General features: G+C 37.6%; 3 pseudogenes; all 3 read left to right on the top strand.

Moving 5' to 3' along the window:
* Positions 1–26585, top strand: part of LOC109700083 (olfactory receptor 8G50-like) — a 290591-nt pseudogene that overhangs the window by 72107 nt on the left and 191899 nt on the right.
* On the top strand, positions 24445–24995 carry LOC141420869 (caspase-8 pseudogene; annotated as a pseudogene).
* Positions 25084–25986, top strand: LOC141416871 (caspase-8 pseudogene; annotated as a pseudogene).

Genomic DNA, 26585 nt, shown 5'->3' with positions numbered 1-26585 from the left:
AAAATGACATGCATATAATCTAATGACAATAGTGATCACAGCAATTTCTGGAAAAATGCCTTGCTATTTCAACTACCAAAGCAATGTTTTATTTTTTAAAAAAGAAAAAAATGCCCCACAAGGATGCTATACACAGCTAAGGTGTTTCACGCTCTATTTATTTTTCTTTTAAAGGACAGTGTATATGACTTTGGTATTAGTTACTTCAGTATTACATGAAGTTAGATATTAAAAAAATATTGGCCTAAGGGCCAAGGAAGTGGTAAACAGATAAAATAGCACAAAGAGCTGGTGGCACAGCTAAAGTGGTAGTGCCTGCATGCCAAGTGCATGGCCCTGAGTTCAAAACCTGTAGTGCCACAAAAAACAAAAGCACAAGTCAGATGTGGACTAGTGTGTCATGTGCTGTCACTCATGTGGCCAACCACTGCAAGCTTCTTGCTTGATCATCAATAACTACATGATGGTTCAATGAAAACCTTTTTAGGATACCCAGTTTACATCTGAGTTGTGACAAAAACTGAAACTTTTTTTTTTCTTTATTGCTGTGCTGGGTGGGAATACAGTGTGGTATTTATAAAGACTCTTACAATGTATCAAATATATCATACTTGAATTTACCCCCTCTACCACTCTCCTTTTTCCTCCCTCCCCCAGAGGAAACATTCCTGGGAAGGATTCAACAGGTATACTTTTTTCATTTACATACATGTGTACACATTATATGCACCATATTCACTCTTCTACCCCCATTTCACCACCACCTCTTCCCTCCCACTGGTGCTGAAGAGGAAGATAGCCTTGAAACAGGGTCGTAAAACACGGCAAACTGTCAATTAAAAGCTGTAACCAAGGACAGAGCTGTAAAGCAGGAGGAATTGCCCATTAGAGCCATGCAAAAGTTCAGAACTGAGATGAAAGGCACCATGCAGAGATAAGCATCCATTCCCACCTTTCTTTGTCTCTACTTGTAAATAAACTTTCCAAAGCGGGCCTCCCCTGCTGTTCTTATCTAAACAACATTAGGTCCCTAGCTCGCTACCAGCCCAATTAACCTAAACAATCTAACTCACTGGTTAGGACACCATAAACTGAGCACAGTTTTGTAACCTGATGCCCTGCACTACCTTCTAAATATCTTGTGAATCCTTTGTTCAGGGGCTCAGACACAGGTACACATCTGAGCCTGCTGGCGTAAAAATTAAATCTGAGTTCTCCACTCTCCGAGTGTGGCTTGGTTTCTTCTCTGACCATACTTCCACAACAGTGCCAACACCTCCGCCACACACACACAGAGGACCCGTTCCATCCTCCTGTTCTGATTTTGTAGAAGATAAAAAGATAAAAGACACAAGAAAAACATGACAATACTGCTAGTTTGAGATAACGATAGCTCCACTGAACTGAAACTTTTCTAAATAGCATTTTTCATGAGCAGTGATGGTTAAAAACCCTCTGAATGCAGACTAGTAATGGAGCCAGGGTTAACACCATGCCACATATTTTAATTTGTTGGGTTTTGTTTTTCTTTTTCCTCATGAAGTTTGACCTCATGGCCTCCAGCACTCTGCCAATTAAGCCCTGCCCTTCCCCCCCCCCCCTTTTTCTTTTTGCTTAAGTCACTTTTCAAACTGGATTTTTGCCTGGGGCCAGCTGTGGAACTTGACCCTTCTATCTCTATTCTCAGGCTTGTCTGTTGAGATAGAATTTTTCTGTTTGCTCAGGCTGGCATTGAACTGTGGTCCTCCTGATCTCTCTTGCCCAATAGCTGGGAGTACAGGCAGGCACCACTGCTCCAGATATTTTAATACTGGCAATTCTCATTTACAACACATTTCCTCTTATATGTAAAAGAAAGGAAGAAATATGCCTGGCTGGCAGTGAATATGAGAGATGAAGGAAAATCATCCTTTAAAACATGGGAAGTCTGTTATTAGAAGACAAAGTTAGACCAATGTTATCTGTACACTGCAGACTGCCTTCCCTGGCAGGTTAGCTTGACTGGTGCCAGTGAGAGCGGTGCTGGTCTGTTTGCCCCTTATGGGAGGGGGGAGACAACCTTGAGAGCATTTTGTTTATCAGCCCCGTGGAAGATTTATGAGACTCTGTATCTCTCCTTTAGGATGCAGGAATGCAGGCCTCCATCTCCTCAGGATGTAGGAATGATATTGCTCTCCATGGGGGATGGGATACTCCCTCATCTGCCTTAGGTTTTCAGACCCAACAGTTTGTACTTTCTCACTTTCCTTCACATATTAACCCATCCTTGTGTGTCTCCTGAAACCCTTACTTGAACACGACTGTTCTTGTCAAAGCTGCCAGTGACCTTCATCTGGCAATGCCAGTGACCATGTCCAGTTCTCATCTTTCTTGACCAGCAGGGTGTCAGTGGTTTGAGCATTGCCTTCTTGGAGCACTTTCCATTTGCCTACCATGTCAGCTGGTTTTCCTCATACATCACAGTGTTGCTTCCCTGTCCCCACACGCTGACCTCTTCTCTATTTCTAAATGTTGGACTGTCTCAAAGTATGACAGGTACTTAGAAACTGCTTCTGCTAAAAAGCACTGCCTCCTTACTTGGAAACCACAAGTTAACTAAAAGCAGGAGAAAAGTCTGGCATTCCCGCCTTCATTTTGCATCTGCCTCCTTTGCTGTGAGTCTCTCTCCTGCAGTCACCTGGTACTCCTGGTGTTGTGGAAATATTGTCAGACGCGAAACAAAGTGACACTTGGAGAAGTGGAGAACTCAGATTTTATTTTACACCAGCGGACCCAGATGAGTTCATATTCATAATTTGGGCCCTGAACAAAGAATTCACAGGATACTTAAAGAGCAAGTGCAGGGCATCAGGTTACAAGGAATGTGCTGGGGTTAGTAGATGAGCTAGTGGTGAGTTAGAGACCTAAGGTGTAGATAAGAACAGCAGGGGAGATCTGCTTTGGAAAGTTTATTTACAAGAGGAGACAAAGGAAGGCAGGAATGCGTGATTATTTCTGCATGATACCCTTTATCTAGACTTTGAACTTCCTTGTATAGTTTTAATTGGCAATTTCTCATGCCTTATGGCCCTGTTTAAGGTAACCTCTTTTACAGGTTTTAATTGGCAGCTTCCCATGTTTTAAGGTCCTGCCTCAAGGCAAATCTTCCTCTTCATTAGCACTGCAATAGGAATTCCCAGATGAGTTGAAATGCAAATTGCCACTTCCTGGGATACTGGGTTTTAAGACAGAGGCTTTTACTTTGGGCCTTTTGATGTGGGAAGCTTTTGGAAGGGAAAAGAATTATTGAAAGGAAAAATTGCTGAAGGTAAAAGAATTGTTAAAGGGAAAATGCTAAAGAGGAGTTGATAGAAAATCTGTACCAAGAACTTTAACATAGGCTTCAGAAAGCAAAGCTGAGAAAGAACTTCATACATAGGCCTTAGGAAAAGTAAAGAAAAGCCAAAGAGAATTTGGGACAGTGCACAGTGCAAGTCTAAGATGAGACTTTAAGACTTATGTATATGCATGTTGTAGGTCTGGCTGTTTGCAAGTTTGAGCACCAAGACAGTGCGAGGTTGGGGGCAAAAGATTTTAAGAGCAATTAAGCTAAAGATAAGCTAAGAGCAAACATGGGACAGTGCAAGCCTAAGGAAAGAGGTTTTAAGCAAGGTTTTAAAGAACTGCAAGGAGTAAGGCCTTAAATAATCAAGATAGAGAAAAGCAGCAATAAGGGTTGTGCATCTCCAGCCAAGTGTATAACACACCTGACCCCAACTTTCTGTCTATCCCATGTCGCTTGGGCCCTGAACAAAGAATTCACTGAAATCTTCAGTCATACCCAGTTAAGCCCTGTTAGGTCCAGTAATAACCAAGGAGCCAGAGAGAAAGCTTGCTCAAGCAAGGGAGGGAGCACGAGAAATAGTGCCCCTTTCATGAGGGGACCTCCTTTGGTTATGTGCTGGTGAGAAATGTTGTAGGCTGGGATCGAGGGTCCTTGGCTTCACAGGCCAGAGAACTGGCTCATGAGGCAGCTTCATGATGACCCAAAGCTGGTACACGAAGTAAGATTTATTAGAGAGAAAGGAAGGGCTACAGCTAGAGCAGTGCAGGGGAGCCCAGAAACCAGTGGCTCCCTGTTCAGGTGAAGGCTGGGGCTTTTATGGATGTTTTAATTCTGAGTTTGGGTAAGGGTTAGGTGGGCTCTTCTCATTGGCCATGGATTCTTGCGCTTAGATGAGCTGGTTTGTTTGCCCCTTATTGGGGGCAGGAGTGAACAATGTTGAGAGCATTTTGCTCATCAGCACTGTGGCAGATCTATGAGACCCTGTATCTCCTCTTCAGGGTGCAGGAATGCAGATTTACACCTCCTCCTCAGGATGCAGGAATCATAATGCTCTCCATGGAGGATGGGATACTCACTCATTTGCTCTTTAGGTTTCCAGACCCAACACTTTCTTTCTCTTTTAGTCCCAAGCCAACCCTTCCTACCTTTCCAAATAAAATTGGTCTAGAAAGAGAAATCTGGGCTGTGAATGGGGAGGGTGTCACTACTTTTTCCTTCTGTACCAAATCTACAGAGCTGTAGACCAAAAACTAAAACGTGAATAAAGGAAGATCATGAATAAAAATAAATATTTATTTTGTACAGTGACCTAACAACAGGTGCTGTCAGATGCTAAAGAATCAGATGCAGTCAGCAGCAGCTTGCCCTTGCCCAGCAGGCACCCCCCACTCCAGGCCTGGCCCTTGAGATTGGCCTTGACATACACATCTAGGCAGTGCACCTGCTCCTCGCTGAGGCCATCAATGCAGAAGTCCTGGTCCAAGGAAGCCTTGCAGCTGCCCCAGAACCCCACACGCACCCTGTGGCTGCAGGACCAGGCTGAGGCAGCAGCCCATGGTGCAAGGCTCCAGGGCACCTCCTGCCCGGCCTTCAGCATGCAGCCGCTGGAGGTGGAGGTGCCCACTGCCCCGACTGTACTCAGCGACCAGGCTCAGGGCGCTGCCAGGGCAGCCCAGAGTAATGGTGGCCTCGCCTGCATGTGCTCGGGCCCGGAGCTGGACACGAAGCAGGCGTGGCCAGACTTCAACTCCTGCAGTCCACAGGACACCGTGATAATGGCATCCTGGGGCGGCCTGGGACACGAGTGGGCTGCTGCCTTGTCCATTAGTGCCTGCAGGAGGCAGTCATGGCAACTTGGTGGCACCAGGATCCCCAAAGGAAAAGCAACCCCTTGCAGCACATGTGTGGACTCTCTGGCAGTGCACAGAACCCTAGGCTGTGCATGCAGGGCAGGTGTGGCAGGGAGAGCATGGCCTGAAATCCGGGGTCCCAGTCCATGTGTCCTGCACCCTTGTCCTTTTCGTCGTGCAGGGTCACAGGTCAGGTCCAGCTGAGCAACACCGGGGCAGGGCAATGGCCAGGATGAACACTGTGCCTGCAGAGATGAGCAGAGGAGTCTCCCCAGCAGCAGCATCATCGGGGGCTGGGCCAGGAGTGGTGGGGAAGGGCCCCTGTGGGGGACAGAAACCAAGAGTTTGGACGCCTGGACCCTATGGGATAGGCTGCATCCCTCCCGCAGACCCTCTGACAGTAGCCACAGGTCTACCAGTAAATGCGAGTACGGCCAAAAAAAAAAAGACAATGAATATTTCATAATCATTTAATTCTGTTTCTATTTTTTATTGCCCTGAATTCTCTCAGTTTTTAATGTGGTTTCATACCAAAAGAGCCTCTAATTTTTTTATATTACCTCATTGATGATACTGAACCTTGAATTGCATCATCTCAAAATCACAGATCACTAATTATTATACAAATTCCAAGATAAAAACATTATCATTCAGGCTGGGTGTGGCTCAAGGGGTTGAGAGCCTACCTAGCAAGCATGAAGCCTTGAGTTCAAACCCCAGTATTGATTAAAATAAAGAAAAAAGAAATATCACTCAAAACATATTTTCTTTAATATATTTTTCTAAAGAGAATAAGCATTAATTTTTGTCTCCCACAAATATCTTTGCTTCCTTAAGACTCAGTAACTGATTCAGATATAGTTCACCCTGTTGATTTCTAATATAAAAGGAACTTATACATTACCTGGCCATTTTAATATCCTTTCCTACCATTGCCTTGGCCAACTCACTATGAATATCCATTGGCTGCAATATATGCATAGTTGATGGATGCTAAAATCATCATTTTCCACTTTCTCTCTTAAAAAATAATTTAAAATACTAAATGACTTTTGAAAATCAGATATTCTGTGCAAAACTATTCTATATTACTAGAAAATACTTAACAGGCATATTCAATGAATACCAACTTTTACTTCTTTCAGCATAAAAGTTAAATAATCTATATTTTAATGCAGATCTACAGAAGTCAAAGATTCTGATAAAAATAACTGGATATTTGAAGAATATTGATAGTGTATCTTGCATTTCAAAATTAATGGGAGACAAAGGAGGAATTTATTACCTCAACTCCAGAATTAGTGATCAAGGCGGGTGACTACAATGAAAAGAACAGGGAACTACTTTAAGGATTTCTATACTAGGGCAGCTCAACCTGTATTAGTTTGTAGATACACTTTTCACATACTCAGAACAGCAAATGTAGTACTACAGAAATAAAGGGTAAACTAACATATAGTAATATTTAACAATAAAAACAGTGAGGGAAGAAACATTCCAAAAGGATTAGGACAGAGGTAGTTGAACCAACTGAGACTTCCATTTATGTCTGAGTGGTTTCATAGTCACATTACAAAGACACAGACCATGAGTGGGCTTAGATTCAAATGGTACCAGAACCCTAATATGAATAACCAAATTTCTATTTCTATCTATAAAGGTGACAGTGTTTGCACTGGTACGCCCCCATTTGATTTTCTAAAGTGACCAGCAGGATATGTATGTAAAATAGTCATCAGGGTTGATATACATGTGCAAATATATGCACATATATTACCAATACTACTCAAACTAATTTGAACGTCTAAAAGTTGAACATTGGTTTACCTGATCTTATGAAGAGAAGCTGCACAGTCTTTATTTCAGTCTTTATTTTGAAGCTGCACATCAAACTTTCATATGCTTCATTATTTCTTCCATACATAAATTAGTAGTCTCCCATAAACCTCAATCATTACTGCTGAGCTAAAATGGAAGGAAAAGAGCCTCAATCTTTTTCTTAACAGAAATGTATATACATCAACATACTATAGATGCTTTTTATTGAAATCTAAAGTGAGAAGATTATCCTCAAGGAATACACATTTTACTAAATTTATTGGTAATCATTTGTAAATACTTTATTAGGAAACTAGTGTTTCAGCATACATCTTTACTGTTAGTGTAACAGGTGCTGCACACTTTCATCAATGAATCACATGCTATCTGCCCCAAATAACCTGTCTAGAAGGGCAACTTTTCCTCTTCCTGACCCATAGATTCACCTTCCCTACTACTACCCTTGCACCCTTTACTATGAATAGCACAGTTTTGATGCTTTTCCCTCCTTTACCATGAAACTTATTAAGCTATTAGAATTTAGTTCTAATCTCTACTTCATTTTCCCTCTTCCCAACAGAATAAAGTATCAATTCAGGACTAAATTTCTGGAAATCATCAGAAATTTCCAGAGAGGCTTGGATTCCATGAGATACAAAATCCATAATGTAAAGAGTTCACTTACTGTACTTAGTTACTGATGACAGTTAAACATATATTCATATGTGTAGTTTTCTATTGTCAAAATATACAAGCAACAACTAACACTACATAAACTGTAAACAATGAAAACTAAGACTGCTTCTCTCCAACTAGGAAAACAGGGATGCAATCCGGTCCTCAATGTCAAATCTCCTACAATTACAGAAAATTCTGGAGTATCTTTGTTAGTTTTAACAGACATACAATATATGTGAAATATTCTAAGCTAAGCTGGAAAAAAATTAGTGTAGGTTTAGTTCAAGTAAACTGGGGAAGAAAAAAAAAAAAAAAAACACCAAGGTATCAGATAGTCAGTTACCAAGCTTGTCAAAGATGGGCAGACAAAAAAGCATCTATACCTACCTGAAGTGTACCAAAATCTAAAATCAGAATATCTGACATTTCTTGGTGAAAACCTGTCTGAGGAATTACCAGACAAGGCTTTAGATTGACCCTTAAATCAAGGACTTTTCAAGGTTCAATAATATGTGTAAGTCCTAAAGAAGATCAAAAAATAAAATAAGATTAGGTAGTCAAGTTGAAATTTGTGATCATACTATTAACAAGGGTAACAATTTTTCTTGAAAAATATTAAGGAAGAGTACAAATTTTTGTCTCAAATTAAGAATCCCAATTCAGCACAGAATGTGAAAACTGCATATAATCAATGGAAAACGATCACATCATAGCATAACATACTAAACCCAACAGAGTACTGTACCTAGGGATAGAATGATTTATTATTTCCTTGGTTAAGCAACTAGATAAAACAGTTGGCTTGAGTTTTAAGACCATGTAATACAAAAACACTTATCTTTAAAACTAGAGTCACTCATGTTCAGCAGCTGAACAGCTGCTGAAGAACTGCAATGGAGGTAGGTTTTCCACCTCAAGCTCATTGTGAAGCATGGATTCCTGAATGTAATGCAGGCAGAATCATCTGTACCCACGTTAATTCTCTTTCTACTCAGGCCAACAATCATATTGAACTTTGAATAAGCCGTGACCACTGAACAATACAACACCAGTTTACAACAGAAAAAAAGCAACCTATTCTACTTTACATATACTGTTTACAACTGATGCTTATGTAGACAATCAAACTCACCTTAGCTGTTCTTGCTTTAACTTCTTCCAGCTTTGTCAACGTAGCTGATGTTATTTGCTCAAGATCCAAACCCTTGTTTGATCGAAAGAATTCAAGCACTGCATTGATGGTTGTCTATAAAAGAATTATAAAATATAAAAAGGTTATACATAATTCTTTCTCCATTATAAATTGGAATGGTTCACCTCAATTCTAAACAACTGTGGCTTTGAACTGAGGAAGGAATGCAAAGATATTTTGTCCTACTGCACCTCTCTGGGTGAGAGAACCTTGAGAAAGGAACAGGCAAGTAAACTTGCTGGAGGGGAGCAGGCATGTGCACATGATTACAGAAGCAGAGACACTCCAGAGGGACATATGGAAAAAGCAACAGAGGTCTAGTTTGGACCTCTGATTAGTCAGAACTCCACTTCTCAACATTAACTGGAGAAACTTTGAGGAAATAAAAAAAAAAGAGAAAAATACAAATCATTTTAATAGAGTCATGTTCTCCTTGCATTTACAGCATTATAAATAACCTCAACAGGCTGAGACTGAATGATGAGAATCTGGTCGGCAGGACTGCCCTCTGGATTGGTTTCAAACTCAGTTTTAAAGAAGGGCAATGCAGTATCAGGCAACTGAAGCTACAAGTGATGGTAAATATCTTGCTTCAGAACCTATTATATATCAGTGTTCTGATTTTGCTTCTACTTTATGATCCAATTAAGAAAAGGGAAGCAATAAGATCCTTTATAATGCAATGGATTAAATCCCAAGTTTTTCCTTTAAGAACTCCTTTGAGAGACAAATGTTTGCCCACTGCCTCAGCCTGGCATTCATTTATGCACATAATCTGCTTTTGTTGCTGCTGTTACTGTTGTTATTAACTTCTCATCAGCCACATGAAAGACCCAGTTTAGCCAAGCCCAGAACACTACAGAAGTTCTGATCACTGCTGTAGGCATAAAAGCTCATGTGTCACAGTGTCACAGACCACATGTCCCCATTTTCATGTCACTCTCATGCCTCTACTTCCTCCCTAGGTCTCCCAGTGTGCTTTCCATTCACTAGCTTAACCTTCCTCCAGGCTCAGTTATTCTCACTCACAACCAAGCCTGCATAGCACTGTGAGATTTTTAATGTCACAGCACCTATTCACTTGAGTTATGTAATATGCTACATAGTTCTTAAACTATTAACATTCTATATATCCTCTCTGATCAACTGCAATATAAACATCTTGAAAAAAGAAACTTACTGTACATATGCACAGTTTTCATGGTATGAAGACTATACATAAATTATTATATGATAAATGTTGTGCAGGAAAGGATGAAGGGTGGAATAAATCATGAATTATATTGTTCCATTATAAAACAAAACATAAAAGACTATCCTGGCACACACCAAGAAAAGGAATTAAAGAAGAGCTATTACTAACTCAGTTTTTAATGCTGAATAACGTTCTACATTTTTGGCCTAGACTCATAATTAGAAGTAAACACTGAAGTTTTTAAATTTACCTTAGAGCTTGTGCTCCTGGTCGCTGAGATACATGGGTGCCCAGGTCAATTATCTGAATTTTAGTATTTCTGGAATATTTTTGTTTTCTCTGAGTGTGACAGAGGCGCTTACTAACTTCAGGGTCATTATGTGGGCAACATACTAAATACAGAAGGATAAATGAAAACTGTTAGAGTTTAAATAATTGTTTTAATAGTTTCTTCTTAATTAAATATGTTGAATTAAATGGTGATCCAACCAGGCACGTTGGTTCTGGTATCCATACACTCACAATAAATGAACATTAGAAAACTCAATGAAACTGCCTATCCCAAACAGAACATTTCCAAAAGATCAAAAGTTCCTTTCTCTTAGTTTTGAAGGTGATAATGAAAAGACAACAATACGTTTTGTGGCAGAAAGATTCAATTCAGCAGTTTTCACTAAAGTAAACTAAGTATTTCTGATCAATCCTCTGAGGAAAAAGAAAAAACACTTTGAGATTATCTGTTTAGAGAATTAACAACACACACACATATCTAAAAATCGCTGAGTCAAAACTGGAGATAAGACAGAGAAACACCAGGGAGATGACTCTGGAATTTGGGATCTGGAGAAATGTGAAAATTTAAGAGTTGGCAACTCTGAGCCTGTGAAATGAGACTCATAGTGCAGAAACTGGAAACCAAGTCCCACCAAAGAGCAAGGGCACTCTCAAAACTTCTTTTCTTCTGGCTGGGACCCTAAAGGACTAACTCCTGGGAATAAAGGTGAATTGGAAGCAGACAGACCACAGATCTGCATTATAGCACCAAATCATCTCAGTCCCTAACATGAGATATTCTGATCCCATTTGCTGGTACTGCAGAGCCACCATCTCTGTTTAATTTCCCTCTGCTTAATTTCTCCATCTATTATGGAGAAAGATATTACTTCTCCATTTCTCCAACAGAAAAAAACAAAAACAAACAAAAAAAACCCAGGCCCAATATTTATAAAAACAAACTTCAGTATGTTCAATAAACAGAAAACCACACAGAAATAACAAAAACCAGAAGCAAAATCACAGAAGCTCCATACATCAAGTTTTAGACCTACAGGAAATCCAAGCTTAGGCACCAGCTTTGTTTACTAGGTTCAAAGAGATGAGACACAAAACTGAGTATTCTAGTTCATGATCTCAAAGCTATTAGGAAAAAAGAAACAAATGGAAATTTGAGGACTAAAAAATACAAAAAAAAAACCCAAACCCGTAAGAATTAAATGCATGAGTTTAACAATAAACAGCCCAAGAGAGAATTGGAGGAAACTATCCAAATGAAGAATGAATAAGTAACTTGGAGATGAAGAAGAAACAAGAAACTCATGAGATACCACGAGAAGATCCAACATACATTGTTACTCTCAAAAGTAAAAGAGGAAAAGAATGATGTAACAGAAACAAAATGAAGTGATAAATTTTCCAAATTGGTGAGACCTCATGACACATGCTAGAAAAGGAAGGGAGGAAGGAAGGGAGGAAGGAAGGGAGAGAGGAAGGAAAGGAGGGAAGGAGGGAGGGAGGGAAGGAGGAAGGAAAGAAGGAAGGAAGGAAGGAAGGAAGGAAGGAAGGAAGGAAGGAAGGAAGGAAGGAAGGAAGGAAGGAAGGAAGGAAGGAAAAAAAGGAAGAAAAGAAGGAAGGCCAACTGGCCAGCCAAGGGCTGGGATGTAGCTCAGTAAAGTACAATTGCCTAGCATGCACATGGCCCTGGGTCACATTACCAGTATAAAAAAATTCAAACCATTTAAACGAAAATGAATACATTATGTAAAACTACATAAATCTACAGTAAAGAAATTACCTTAAAGATCCATAAAGGGCAGAGATGATTGGAAATGATAATCAAAGTGATAGAATAAAACTCACAAGAGAAACAATGGAGACCAAACTGCAACACAATTGTATACTCAAAACTTTGACAACAAATAATTAACAACCTAGAATACTAAACAGGCGAGGGGGGCGGGGATATCCAACAAGAAAGAATAGAAAATAGGTATTTCCAGAAAAACAAAAATTACAAAAACTAATTTTAAGTATGCCATCATTAAAAGGAAAGCGATAATGAACATTCATTCTTCAAACAAAACAGAAATAATGACAGATTGATGGTCAGAAAGACAGAAAGGAACTAAGTGACTAGAATATCCAAGTTGCTACAATTACTATTCTCCCAAAAATAATCTCCACATTCAATGTAATTTCTAACAAAACTGTAGAATGTACTTTTGAAAACACAGGTAAGAAGAACTAAAAGTTCAAACAATCTAAAATAGTCAAAGCACCCTTTAAAGAAGAAAAAGGAAAGAAAACCAAGGCCTGTAGATGTAGCTCAGTGATAGAGCACTTGTCTAATAAGGATGAGGCCCTGGGTTCGATTCCTACCACTACAAAAAGAAAAACTGGAAAGAAAACCAAGTTGATGGTCTTACTAGAAACTATAATAATCTAGGTGGGGTAAGGGAGACATTAGTGTGAGCATAGAAAAGAGTTCAATTAAAGAGAATCCCACAACACACCCACATACATGGAGGCAAACTATTTCCAAGCAAAGGGCTAATGCGATTCAACAAGAAAAACACAAAAGCCTTGCAAATACTGTTCAAAGACCTGACTGGGCATAGGGAAAAAATAAACCTTAACCTTGACCTTGGTGCCACTCTAAACACTAAAAGTCATTTTAGATGGATACAAGACTAAATATAAAACCCAGAACAGCATAACATTTCTAGAAAGAAAACACAGGACAGTATCTTTGTGATTCTGAGGTAAGCAAAGATTTACTGAACAGATCTAATGTTAGTACCAACCAAAAGAAAAACATCAAAACACAGTTTTCTCATAAATAACCACAATTAAGAAAATCAACAGGCAAGGCACACACTGAGAAATATGCGCACAAATTACAATGTCACGTAACTCTACATGTACATACGACAAGACTTGTAAGCAGAATAGGGAAAGAATTTCCACAAAAATAAAAGGAAAACAACTCTGTTTTTAAGTGGGCAACAAACACTGTACTAGACATTCCACAAGTGAACATAGACAGATGTCAGTAAGACATGAAGAAAGGCACTCTGTTTGTCATCAGGAGAATGAAAATGAAAGCTATGGTAGAGTTCCATGTCGTCCCCAACAGAATGGCTAAAAGTAAACAGCTTGAAAATACCAAATGCAGCAAGGAAGTGGGGAACTGGAATGAGTGGTAGGAATATAAAACACTATAACCAGTTTTGGAGAATTACTTGCCATCTTCTTAAAAAGTGACACATATACCTACCCTACGACTCAGCAATTCTGTTTCTAGGTATTTATGAAACAGAAATGGAAATATATGTACCCAAAAAACTTATATAAGACACTTGTGAAATAGAACAATAAAATCTCTTGCAACTGCTTTAAGTGGGATGGGGCAGGGGTTGAGGAGGAATGGTGGGGGTCATCTAATCAATATACAATGTAAGGCTATTCAGAATTGGGAATTATCAACATAAATCCCCCCTGTACAATTAATATATGCTAATAAACATGAAAAAGTTATACAAGAATGTTAACAACAGTGTTATTAACAGCCAACAGCAAAAATATATACAGTACATGGGTGGAATATTATGGTATATTTATGCAATGAGATATGATTCAAGAATTAAAAGGAAGTATCTAACAAAGCACAAAAAACATGGATGAATATCCAATACATTATCTTAGAAACAAACTAAGTATGAGCAGGAAAAAGTTGCAATGCTGACGAAGTGATAAAGTGGTTGCTTTTAAAAACAAGTTAAGAAAAATGACTGGAAAAAGTTAGCAGGGAATTTTTGGGGAGGATGGAAATGTTCTTTTCCAAAATTTGCCTCCAGATCAGTGATCTTTATGGCTTGTAAATTCTACTTCAATCAAACTTTAAAGACATTTATAGCACAATGAAAAAAGACATTAGAGAAAACCATAAAACTTCACCAAGAGGAATGGAAGAGGCAAATAAAGAGAGGCGTATGCTATATTTACAGATTAAAAGACATAAAAATATCAATTCTCCCTCAAATTAATTTATACACTCAATAAACACCCAATGAAAATCTTAATTCTTTTCGTAGAAACTGACCAGCTGATTCTAAAACTTAATGAAGTTTGAAGAGCCAAGAAGAGATAATGCAATCATAAAGAAGACCAGAGCTGAAGGACTTAGGCAGCTCGTCCACAGGACTAATTACATATTACAAAATGTTCCATTTTTAATCAATCAAATAAGCAAGACATTTTAGTTTTAGTCACTCTTTTACATATCAGTTAAACTTTGCAATAAAAAATTTTAAAGAATTGATTTAACACTCTAAGTACTTTTTGCTTGGTTAGATTCACATTCACTAAGGTAATTAAATCTAAAGTTGAAGAGAGAATTTTAATTGGTAAGGCCTGACTGAAAGCATCAATTAAATGCCAAAGCAGAAACTAATGATAAAATATTTCCTTTAGTCATTTAAAAGTCAATAATTTACTTCAATCAAAATACAATAAAATGAATCAAAATGCCTGTTAAGCCACCCTAATAATTACCTGCTTGGGTAAAGTTAAGTTAAAGTGTTCTCACTATAACCAATAGCAGGAAAGAGTTTATCTTTTTCCTCTGGAGTCATAAGGTCAGCTGTAGCTGTAAAGAAAAAGCAGTAACTTAAGAAATTATTTTCTTCATCTTTATGGAGACAATATAAATAACTCAAACCAAAGTAACAAGTATCCTAAAATCAAAATATACAAATGCTAAAGCAAAATCCACTAGGCAGTTTCCACTAATACACTTCACACATCCTGTATTTGCCTGTTTACTATGAAGCAAATTCAGTTTACACATAAGGATTTTAAAATTCCCTACAAATGTCAAAACTCAACTGTCATTAAATATTCACATAAACGTTAATAATACGGAATGCTAAATGATGAGAACATTTCAAATTTTGCACAAAAAAAATTTTCCCAAAGAAAATTTTGCCATATATGCTTATATCTGAGCAGACTAAGAAATAATCTGCAGTTTTTTCTTATCAATAAGCAACAAATTACCTGACTTGGTACTTACTTTCAGGAATGAATGATTCTTCATCTTTTTTTCTTGAATCCTTTCTCCAAAACCTACTAAATCAGCCTGGCACATTTCCCTCCTGTGTCAGCAGACTTTTTCCTTAATTTTTTGGTCCAGACTGAATCACCTAAAAATTTTTTCAAAAATTAAAAATTGCATCAAGACTAAGTGCTATGTTCATTTTCAGGTGTAGCCATGTTCAATTTTTTGTTTTTTGAATCACTAGTAAGAGTAAAACAGGCAAGGAAGCCAATTCCTCCTGAAATGATGGTCAAGATATATAAAATTTATGCACTACATGTAATGATAGCATTTTGAGTAGGCTTCATTTTATCAGCAATGCAGTTAAGGTTTCAAGTAAAATTTTTCTGAGCATTGTGACTCACAGATTTTTAAGAACCATTACAACTTCTGGTTAATAGAATGAAAAGATACAAAACTGGAAGATGCTTCCACATCCAAAACATACTAGCTTAAAGCAATCATTATTTTAGAATTCATAGATATTGCTGCCTTACTAATGAAAGGACATGGCAGGGAAGAAGAGATACAGATAAAAACAGAATAGTTCTTTCCTCAAGTCCTAACTTGTTTATATACTGCTCCTTCTCAATGCCTACTTTTCAGATGAGGAACCAAAAAGCAAACAACAGAGGAATAAAGAAAATAAAGGAGAGAAGTAATTTAGACTTTATGTTCTCATTCCCTGAAAAAGTAAACTTCAATTAATGTTCCCACTCAGAAAGTCAGGTATTTTCAATTGATAGCAAATTAATAATATGTTGTAAATCTTTGTGTGTAATAAGAAATGAAACAATCCCAAAGAGAAGTAAAAGAAAATATTAAATTCGGTAGTAGAGAAAACAGGTTTGATTAGTGAATGTAAAGAGTAAGCATGGGGAAAATGTTAACATTTTGTCACAAGCCACACAGGAATGCACACATTCGAGCTCTTGAATTTGCAAATTGAAACTGAAGGACAGATCTACTACAATGAATACCACAGCTTAGTGTTGTTTAATCTTTGCTGTGCATAAGAATCATCACTAGGCTTTGAAAGGGAAACAAAAAACCCCACAAATGCCAAAGCCCCAGTACATAGCACTTAAATCCCATCTCCAGGGTTCCAGGTTTCAGCATTTTGTGAAGGAACATTCCCCAGGTGGTTTCTAATTGCAGCCATGGTTCAGTACCCTGAGATAGCAACAAAGGAGTTTCTTTCAGCAACAGAGAGCATCATACCAGGGGTCTGCCTGCTTCAACAGCCACAAGTAGAAGAAACTGAGCTCTGTTGGAACATTCAACTAAACGCACACCACTTGAGCTTTTAAGGCTGTGAATACTACCAGTTCTTTTAACAAAAGTGCAATCAAGGCTGCAATCTAAAAAACCTAAAAAGAAGAAAAGGCCACTATTAGCACTAAAATCTTGATTCAAGGTGTGATCAACATGTTACGAATTTCAAGAAATTTCAAAGTAAACTCAAAACTTAGACTTAATAGAGAAAAGGCAGAAGTGAATATGAAAGCACAATTAAAGATAATAATTTCAAACAATGACAAAGTGTATGAAGAAAATAAAATAAAAATATTTTAAAGCTTTTCTATATGTTTGCAACAATCACTAAAAAATTCAAGAATTACCATTTGAAATGAGACCTGTCATAAATTATACACTAAAATATTACCAAATTCTTGGTTTTGATACGATACTAAAATAAATTATGTAAGATGTAATCACTGGGGAAAGAGGGTGAGGGATACACAGGACTTCTGTGAAGTATCTTTGATACTTTCTATGAAATAGTAATTATTTCAAAGTAAAAATATATATATTTTACCTATGTATGACCAAAACTACATTAAAATACACATTTAAAACAACAGGAAGATGGATGAAAAACACTTTCGCTTTTTCCCAAATAATCCTCTGTTGCCTTCATTTCCTTCCATGACCAGGTGAGAGTCCATGACAAATATTTTGAGTCCTCAGTCTGTATTTAAAACTCTCTAGCCCTATGTACTATCTATCACAATGAACAAATGCCAATCTTTGAGGAATCTAATTGTTTTCTCTTCTCCTACATCCTTGCTTGTTTGCCCACTTTGTCCAATAATTAATCCTCCGCCAATGTTTAAGCAACTGTAACTGGTTTTAAGAACACAGAATTAAGGGTTGGGGATGTAGCTCAGTGGTTAGGTGTCTGTTTGCATGGAATGTATAAGGCCCTGGGTTCAATTCCCAGTGCCCTCCCCCACCAAAAAAAAAAAAAAACCCACAGAATTAAACTGAAACTACTTAAAGGGGATTAAGCCATGTTTCCTCCACCAATTCATCCCTATTTCATGATAACAATCAACAGCAGTAGCAAACACCTTTTAAAATATTCATGTTCCTGGATACAACAACTGTACTTGACCAATTTGTCCTTACGCACATAAGAGATACTTCTGAAAATGTGCATCAAAAGCTATTTATTATAATATCACTTATACTTAACAGTGAGACACAATGAAATAAATTCTGGTATGTACACAGAATGGAATACTATTCGGTTGTTTAAAATGATGTAAAAATAACTCAACTGACATTGGAAATGAAACATTACAATATTTTTTTAAACAGAAAGGAAAACAAGTTACACACCTTCTTTTGGCCCCACATCCCCCACCAGTTGCCACTCCATTTATCTGCTCCCCTTACAGTCTCCAGTTTCTAATTTTTCATTCTCTCTAATAACTATCATGTTTCTGCCCACTACTCGATTAAAATTACTCTTTATTACTAAGTCCACTCATAGATAATGTTTCCATTCCATAGTGACATAAAGTCTTCTTTAGTCCTTCCTTTCTACTAATTACAAATAAAACTTCTGGACAAAATACAAAGTATTTACCTGAAACTCTGAAAAGTGGGTAAAGCAGTAGATGGTGGAAAGGAGTAAAAACTGGAGAAGTAATCTGCACAGGAATAAGTTTCTTATGTCTTTAGTTTTTCTCACATGGTGTGCCCTATGATCTCCTACTCCTTCCCTTCAGTCTTCCCTTCAGACCTATGATTTCTTTTAACCAACAAAAGGTGGCATAGGTAATGAGCTACATTTTATTAAGTGGGTAAGTTTGCAGCAGTCCTCTTGATGGACTCTCTTTCTCCCTATGAACAAGCAAACTGCCATGTCACGGACAGTCTATGTAGGGAGGCCCAATGGAAAGGAACAAAAGATGATACATTAGGAGTTGAAGTAGCTTCTAGTCAACAAAACTCTGGTCTTCCATCCCAAAGCCACAAGGAGCTAACTTCTACAAAAGCAATTGGAGCCTCTGTCAGCCATGCTTCGGAGAGTATGATGGTCCCAGCCAACATCTTGCAATAGCTGAGGCTTGTAAGCAGAAGGCTCAGATCTGCAGAAACTCTCAGGTAACAAGTGTATTGTTGTAAGCCTTAAGTTTCCTACATGGCCATAGAAAAGTACCACACCATGGGAGAATACAGGAGCATTTGAAAGACAGCTATACAAGGAGCTAAAACCCTGAGAAAAACTCTATTTGTGGCCAGTGAAGCAGAGGGCATAGGGAGAAATCCCAAAGAGAAAAGACCAGAGGTGGGGAATCTCTCAATTCTGTGTAGGAAGTTATCCAAATCTCTGGCTAACTCAAAACTCGCATCTATGAAACTGACCCAAACCAAAGCAGCTAAGATTCAGAGACCTGAACTGAAAGACAAACCATCTGTACAAGTCTCCAACTAAGCCCTATAAAATTCATGTGCAGAACAGATCCAAAGCTACAAAAGAAAGACTTGGGACTGAATTGAGACTTGAACCATCCCACACAAGGCAAAACACAACTCAGGATCAGAATCTAAACAGGCTGTGTACTAACACAAAATACGAAAAATATCTAGAGGATTATATAATAGGACCCAGAGACTAAATACTCTAACAGTTGTAATGTCAAGAATACAATCCAAAATTATTTAACACAGAAAGACAAAAACAAATTTTAAAAAATGAGAAAAATACGACTGATTTTCATGGAAAAGAATATCAACAAATGCCAACAATGAGCCACTTTAAGTGTGTGATGTGAGGTAAGGGAAAATACATGTGCAGTTGCTAAAAAATTGGAATTTTTTTTTAAATTGGAATTTTAACAAAGAAATGCAAACTATTAAAAAAAATTCAAAATGAATTGTCCCTTTTAAAAATACAGAATCTGAAATTTAAAACTCCTAGGATGGGAGATGACAGAATAAAGAGTGAACCTGAGGATGTATCAACAGAAATTACCTAACCTAAAAAGCATAGAGATTAAAGACTGGGAAATAAAAAAAAAATGAACAGGGTTCAGTGACCTATGGCACAATATCAGAAAGTCTAATAAACATGTATGTCATATATAATATACATATGCAAATATAACATATATGATAGCTTCACCCATGTCTTCAAAAATATAATGTGCACATTATAGATACATGTATAGACATCATTTATACATATATAGTTATAGTATATGTATACATTGAGATATGTGCATATATGTATTTTATATAATAAATAATGTGTGTGTGCATAAAATTAAGAGTCTAAGAAGGAGAGAAGAAAGAAAAAGAAATTAGGGCCAAAAAATTATTTGAAAAACTAATGCCTAAAAACATCCCAAATTTGGTAAATTTAAAGATCAGTTCACAAGTGACCAAACAGATGCATCTGTTACAGGTGATCACCTCTTCTTGAAATTCTTTCGCCAAAGGTATTCATACAGCTTCCCTGCATCATCTCTGGCAACTCCTTTATGGTCACCTTTGCTGGATCTTTCCAATTTATCTGACTGTTACAACAGAATGCTTTGGACTTTGGAATGATCCTTTTCTCTAGCTACTCTAATTCCTTCAGTGATTTCATCCAATCTCATGCCTATAAATGTCATGTATGGGCTGACTACTCCTAAATGTGCACAGACAGCACAGACTTCTCTTCTGAACTCCATATTTACACTCCTATATCCAATCAGGAACTCCTGATCTTCTCCCACCTCATCCAAGCTTGTTCCATCCAGTCTTCTCCATCTCATTTGATGGCAACTCTATCTTTCCACTTTCTTTAGGCCAAAATCCTCCAAGTGTCTTTGACTCTCTCTTACATCTAACCAGTCAGCAAATACTGGCTCAGTTTTCAAAATGTATCCAGATCTGACCCTTTTCATCACCTCCATTGCAACCATTTTCAGTCAATGACGTCTTTCCTCAATTATTTCAATAGCATCCTAACTTACCTCTATTCTTGCCTTTGCTACCATATAATCAAACCAGATCATATAATCCTGTTCTCAAATCCTATTAATGGAATTCCAATTCAAAAATAAAGGCCAAAATCCACACCATAACTTATAAGATTCTACCAAATCTGGTATCTTCCCAAATCCCATCAGCATCCCTCCCACAACTCTCTACTTCCTTATTCTCTGACCACATTGGCCACCCATACAACTCTCGTTGTGAAAACTGCTGAGCTAGTTATACTTTGTTTTTTCTGCCTGGTTAAACTTTACCCTAACACATCTTTCTGGCTGACTCCCTCAAATGTCAAATGTCTACTTCATAGTGAAGCTTTCACTGACCCCCCAGCATAAAACTGCAACCTCAATTATCATCACTGCCTAGCCCTAGGACTCTCCTGCCTATTTTATTTTTAATTAATTATATATTATCCTCTCCTACTACCATTTAAATAAGGGATCTTGGTCTTCTTTTCAGTTCTGTATGCTAATACCAATGTTAATAATGAGGAGCAAAACATCACTTCTTTAGTAATTACAAAGGGCCAGACACATAATAATCTAAGTGCTTTAAATGGATAATCATGTACTCCTCACATTAACCGTATGATATAGTAAATTCCATTTTACAAATGAGGAAAATGAAGCACAAGGAGACTAAATACCTAGACTCAAAGTACACAATTACTAGATGGCAAAACTGGGATTAGCAGCCATATTCACTGGATCCTCAAGGCACACATTTAACCATAACCTAAAATGACAGGAGCTCAATGAGTATTCACGAAATAAAATGTAAGTGTATGTGCTTTAACTGCATTTAAAAATGAATATGGACTGTGAGGATAACTCAGCGACAGAGCACTTTCCTAGCATGTGCAAGGCTCTGGGTTTGATGGATCTCCAGCACTACCATAAAGTAAAGTGTGTGTGTTGAGATATATAACTATAAAAATGACTACAGGGAATGAAGAAAGATAAGAACAGTATTGAGAGAGGTAAAGAGTATGTGAGATGACTTTCTATTTTTTATACTACTACTACTACTCAACCTCAAGAATATTTTCTTTAATTGACTCTAAGATTATATGTCTATAATTAGTTTTCTACCTTATAGTTATTATGAATTTCATATAATTTGAAATTTCTGCTCTAATTACTTAAAACAGTAGTGAAAGTAGTAGAGTATATGAGATGAATATTTCTATTTTCTTCTTTGAACCATATTTTCTAACTTTTTATATTATGAATTTTATTTAATTTGAAATTTATACTTCTAATTACTTAAAAGATATAGAAATAATGAGACAATGTACTTGTTCCTTGCTGAACAACATTTAATAACTTCCTTATTCATTAAATATACTAGTACAAGGAAAGAAATGAAATCTAATTATTGCCTCTCACTTAATCATTGGCAGAATACAGTAACGGAATTATATATAAAATTATCCCAGGAAAAAATTACTCAGCACTTTATGTTTTCCAAACTAATTAGACATATAAACTTAAATCAATTGAAGAACATATTCTTGAGGTTGAGTAGTGTAAAAATGGCATACTAGGGAAGATGATAGTGTAAAGTAAGGTGATAAACTTTGTCAACAGTCTTAAAACTATGTAAATAATGACACCTTATGATAATTAAAATTTGCATAAGATTGTACAAAATTTTTAACCGATTACAGGTTACTCATAAATGCCTAAGAATGAAGTGGTAGATTTTTCTGAATTAGTTCTTTCACAAACTGGGAGCACTTTAAAACTCTGTCATCATTAAACAGAGGCGTCTATGACCCTAGGAGAAATTACCATTACCCAGTGGCAAATACCTACTGGAATAGGAAGGAAAAAACTGTGAGCAAGAGCAACATGAGAAAAGGAGGGACATGGGTATGAAAGCCAAGGACAGTTATAAAGGGGGACACAAATAACAGCTGATAACGTCTTTAGAATGAAACTGAAACTGAGAAAGCAGATAAATAAGCAGATGGCTTTGTTAAGATCTATTTTTAAAAAAAGATGGTGCCAAGAAAATGTTCTACAATACAGACACTTGCACATCCATGTTTATTGCAGCACTATTCACAAGAGCCAAGTTATGCAGCTCAGATGCCCTACAACTGATCAACAGAGTAAGAAAATGTGATAATACAGATAAAACTGCAGATCATGATGTTAAGTAAAGTAAACCAGGTTCAGAAAGACAAAGGTTTCATGTTCCTCATATATGGAATATCCAAAAGATAAGCATATACACAAATACAAACATGATAATATATATACGTGTGTGTGTGTGTGTGTGTGTGTGTGTGTGTGTGTGTGTGTGTTTGTGTATGAAGAGTCCTAATAATAGGACTGTTTGTGGAGACTAGGGGAGAGGGAGGGGAAAAGAGAATGATAAAGGAGTGAACAATATGAAATAATTTACAAGTATATAGGAAGAAAACATAATCAAACACACTGAAAGCTGGTGAATAATAAGAGAACAAGAGGAAAGCGGTAAGGAAGAAAAATAAAGGGGGTATCTGATTGAAATACAGTATATTCATAGGTGAAATACCCTGATGAAACCCCCTTGAACAATGAATATACACTTAAAAATGAAGGACAGGATTATAAAACAGGTTCTGCTAGGGGGCAAATATTAGTGAGAGGAGGAGGAGGAATGGAAGGGGCAAAGGAAGGTGAATATGGCCAATGAAAATAGAACAATGAAACCTGTGAAATTGTTTTAAGTAGGGGGGGAGGAGGATAAGGGAGAGTGATGGTGGGGTTGAACCTAACCAAGGTATATTACGAGCATGTATGGAAATGTCATAATGAAATTCCTCACCCCATACAACTAATATATGTTAATAAAGACATTAAATTAAAAAATTCATCACTTTAAAAAAAAGTCTGAGTGGTTGGTTTATCTTAACACTGCAATAGTGACGTGGTAGGGTAGCCTGAATATCAAGATGTCAGAGATTTCAAAAGAATGAAAGGAAAAAAATGAAGAAAATCTAAGTCCTAAAACAAAATGCAGTAACAAGATGTGAAGAAAACATGGATGTCAAAGGAAGTCAGCTATAGGAAAGGACCTTAGCTATACTGCCCTTCTCTCTCATTCCCCACATTGGTCTATGTTTATGATCTAGTCCTAAATAATTAGTTGTAATCCAAATATGTTATATCATTAAGCTAAGGGACAAAATTAATGTGTTCTATAAGCTACAGTAATTTTATTAGAAAACCCATGTTAAAATATTTACTTCCATGTTTCCTTTTATAACATGAAATCAACTTTCACTAGTACTTACTGTACTTATGGTTTGGGAATATAGTTGCACTTGTTAGAATTTCAATTTACAGATAAAAGTTTAGTCTCTTGTTCTTTCTCTCTTGCTGAAGACCAGACTCTGCCCTTCTGCTGAAAGACAGTGATTTCACAGCCTCTCCTTCCTTTATTTCCTGTTATTTTAAAAAGCCCGGTTTCATGAATGCATGAGTAAATTCTCAACAGGGTAGAGAGAAACAGGAAGTGACAGCTGAAGGCAGCACAAGAGCCGGTGGAATGACAGAAAGATCCAAAGTAAAAGAAAGCTCCCTCCTGGAGGCAAGTCATCTTTGTTTCAGAGATTTTCTCTAGTGGAGAAACTTGAGAACTGAGCCCAAGGAATGAGGCTCAGTTCTCGGGCTCAGTTCTCCAGGGAAACTTGGTGACTGTGATGGTGCAGGGAAAGGGTGGAGCAGGTTATAACTACTCTTCTAATTTGTGCCTACAATGGATTTCAGTAAGTGTCTTTACAAATTGGGGAGGAACTTGACAGTGATGAGCTGGCCTCTCTCAAATTCCTGAGCCTAGACTATATCCCACAAAAGAAACAAGAGCCCATCAAGGATACTTTGATGTTATTCCAGAGACTGCAGGAGAAGGGAATGTTGGAGGAAGGCAATCTGTTCTTCTTGAAGTTGCTGCTTTTCCAAATTAATAGACTGGATCTTCTGAACAATTTTCTGGTCACAACCAGGGAAGAGATGGAAAAGGAGCTCCAGATTCCAGGCAAAGTCCAGATTTCTGCCTACAGAGTCATGCTTTTTCAAATTTCAGAAGATATAAGCAAGCTAGAATTGAAGTCTTTTAAGTTTTTTTTTTGAACAATGAGATCCCCAGTGTAAACTGGATAATAACATGAGTCTGCTTGATATTTTCATGGAGATGGAGAAGAGAATCCTCCTAGGTGAAACAATCTTAGACACCCTAAAAAAAAAATCTGTGAACAAACCAATAAGAGCCTGCTGGAAAAGATCAATGACTGAAGAATTGAGCAGAGGTAAAGACAACCTAACAGAGAGAAAATGAGCACTCAAGGATGTTCAGATTCATTTTCAAATAGGGAGGGTTCTCTCAGAGCGCTGGCAACGTTGGACTCTCCAAGAGAACAAGAACAGGGAGTCACAGATCAGATATCCAATAAAGCTTACCAAACAAAACAAACCCAGAGGATACTGTTTGATCTTCAACAGTAGGGCACACACAAAAAAAAATACCTAAATATCACAATATCAAAAATAGGAAAGGAACAAACTTGGATGCAGACATTTTGTGCCAAACCTTTAAGAAGCTTCATTCTGAGATAATACCTTAAAAAACTACACAGTGAAGGAAATCTATGAGGTTCTACAATCCTATCAAAGTACGGGCCACAATAACAAAAGACTGCTTCATCTGCTATATCCTCTCCCATGGAGATAAGGGCACTGTCTATGGCAATCATGGAGAGCAGGCCTCCATCTATGAACTGACATCTTATTTCCCTGGTTCTAAGTGCCCTTCTCTGGCTAGAAAACCAAAAGTCTTTTTTATTTAGGTTTGTCAAGGGGATAACTATCATAAAGCTATACCTGTTGACACTGACTCAGTGCAGAAGAACTCCTTTTTATAAATGGACTCATCTTCTCAAAAGAGGTTTATCCCAGAAGAGGCCAACTTTCTTCTGGGGATGGCCACTGTGGCCAACTGTGTTTCCTACCAAGACCCCTTGAGGGGAACCTGGTATATCCAATCACTTTGCCAGAGCCTGAGAAAAGATGTCCTCGAGGTGATGAAATTCTCACCATCCTAACTGAAGTAAACTATGAAGTGAGCAATAAAGATAACAGGAAGAACATGGGGAGACAGATGCCACAGCCTACCTTCACACTAAGGAAAAAACTCTTCCCTCTTAAAGGATGCTACTTTCCACATGTACAACACTATATTTATTATTTACTAATCTGTTACTGTTTTGCACCTTTTTTTGGATGGTAGGAAGAGAAAATAGAAGTCAGAGCACTCAATTATTTTATTAATTAAAGTCTAAATCTCTGGCTTTGCAATACCAGTTACTAATAGACATTTACACAAATGATATTAGTTTAGTTGTACTTTTGATGAAAAAATATAACTTAATATTTAAAAATTAGTAAGTTATTCACGGTCCTTCTTCACACCATCCACCACACTGAAGCAGGCTAGAAGTTGGAAAAGTTTGAGTTTCATGTAGGTTTCCCAACGATGGCCCAGACCACCTCCACCTGGCTGGGAACTGCCCATGCCCCCCCACCACTCATTTATTATTGGGTGGGAATCTCCTGGGTCTGCCCTAGGTCAATGTAGGTTTTAAAGCACCTGAAAAAGAAAAGCACACTCTCTCTGCTGGCAGAAAAGCACACTCTTTCTGCTGGCAGACTCCACCTGCATTCCACCATGCTCCCTTTGTATTTCCCTTTCCCTAACTTTTAATAAACCCCATTTACACACACATGTTCTGCTTGGATTCTTCCATGCTGGAACACAAGAACCAGGGTTTTCTGAAAACACTATTTGCCATTAACAACACTACTCTTATCTTTCCTTTTCTTTCTCTC

This window comes from Castor canadensis, chromosome 2 (assembly GCF_047511655.1).
Source record: "Castor canadensis chromosome 2, mCasCan1.hap1v2, whole genome shotgun sequence".
Taxonomy (NCBI): domain Eukaryota; kingdom Metazoa; phylum Chordata; class Mammalia; order Rodentia; family Castoridae; genus Castor; species Castor canadensis.
The sequence above is the reverse complement of the archived record's forward strand: the minus strand, read 5'-3'. Positions and strand labels throughout refer to the sequence as shown.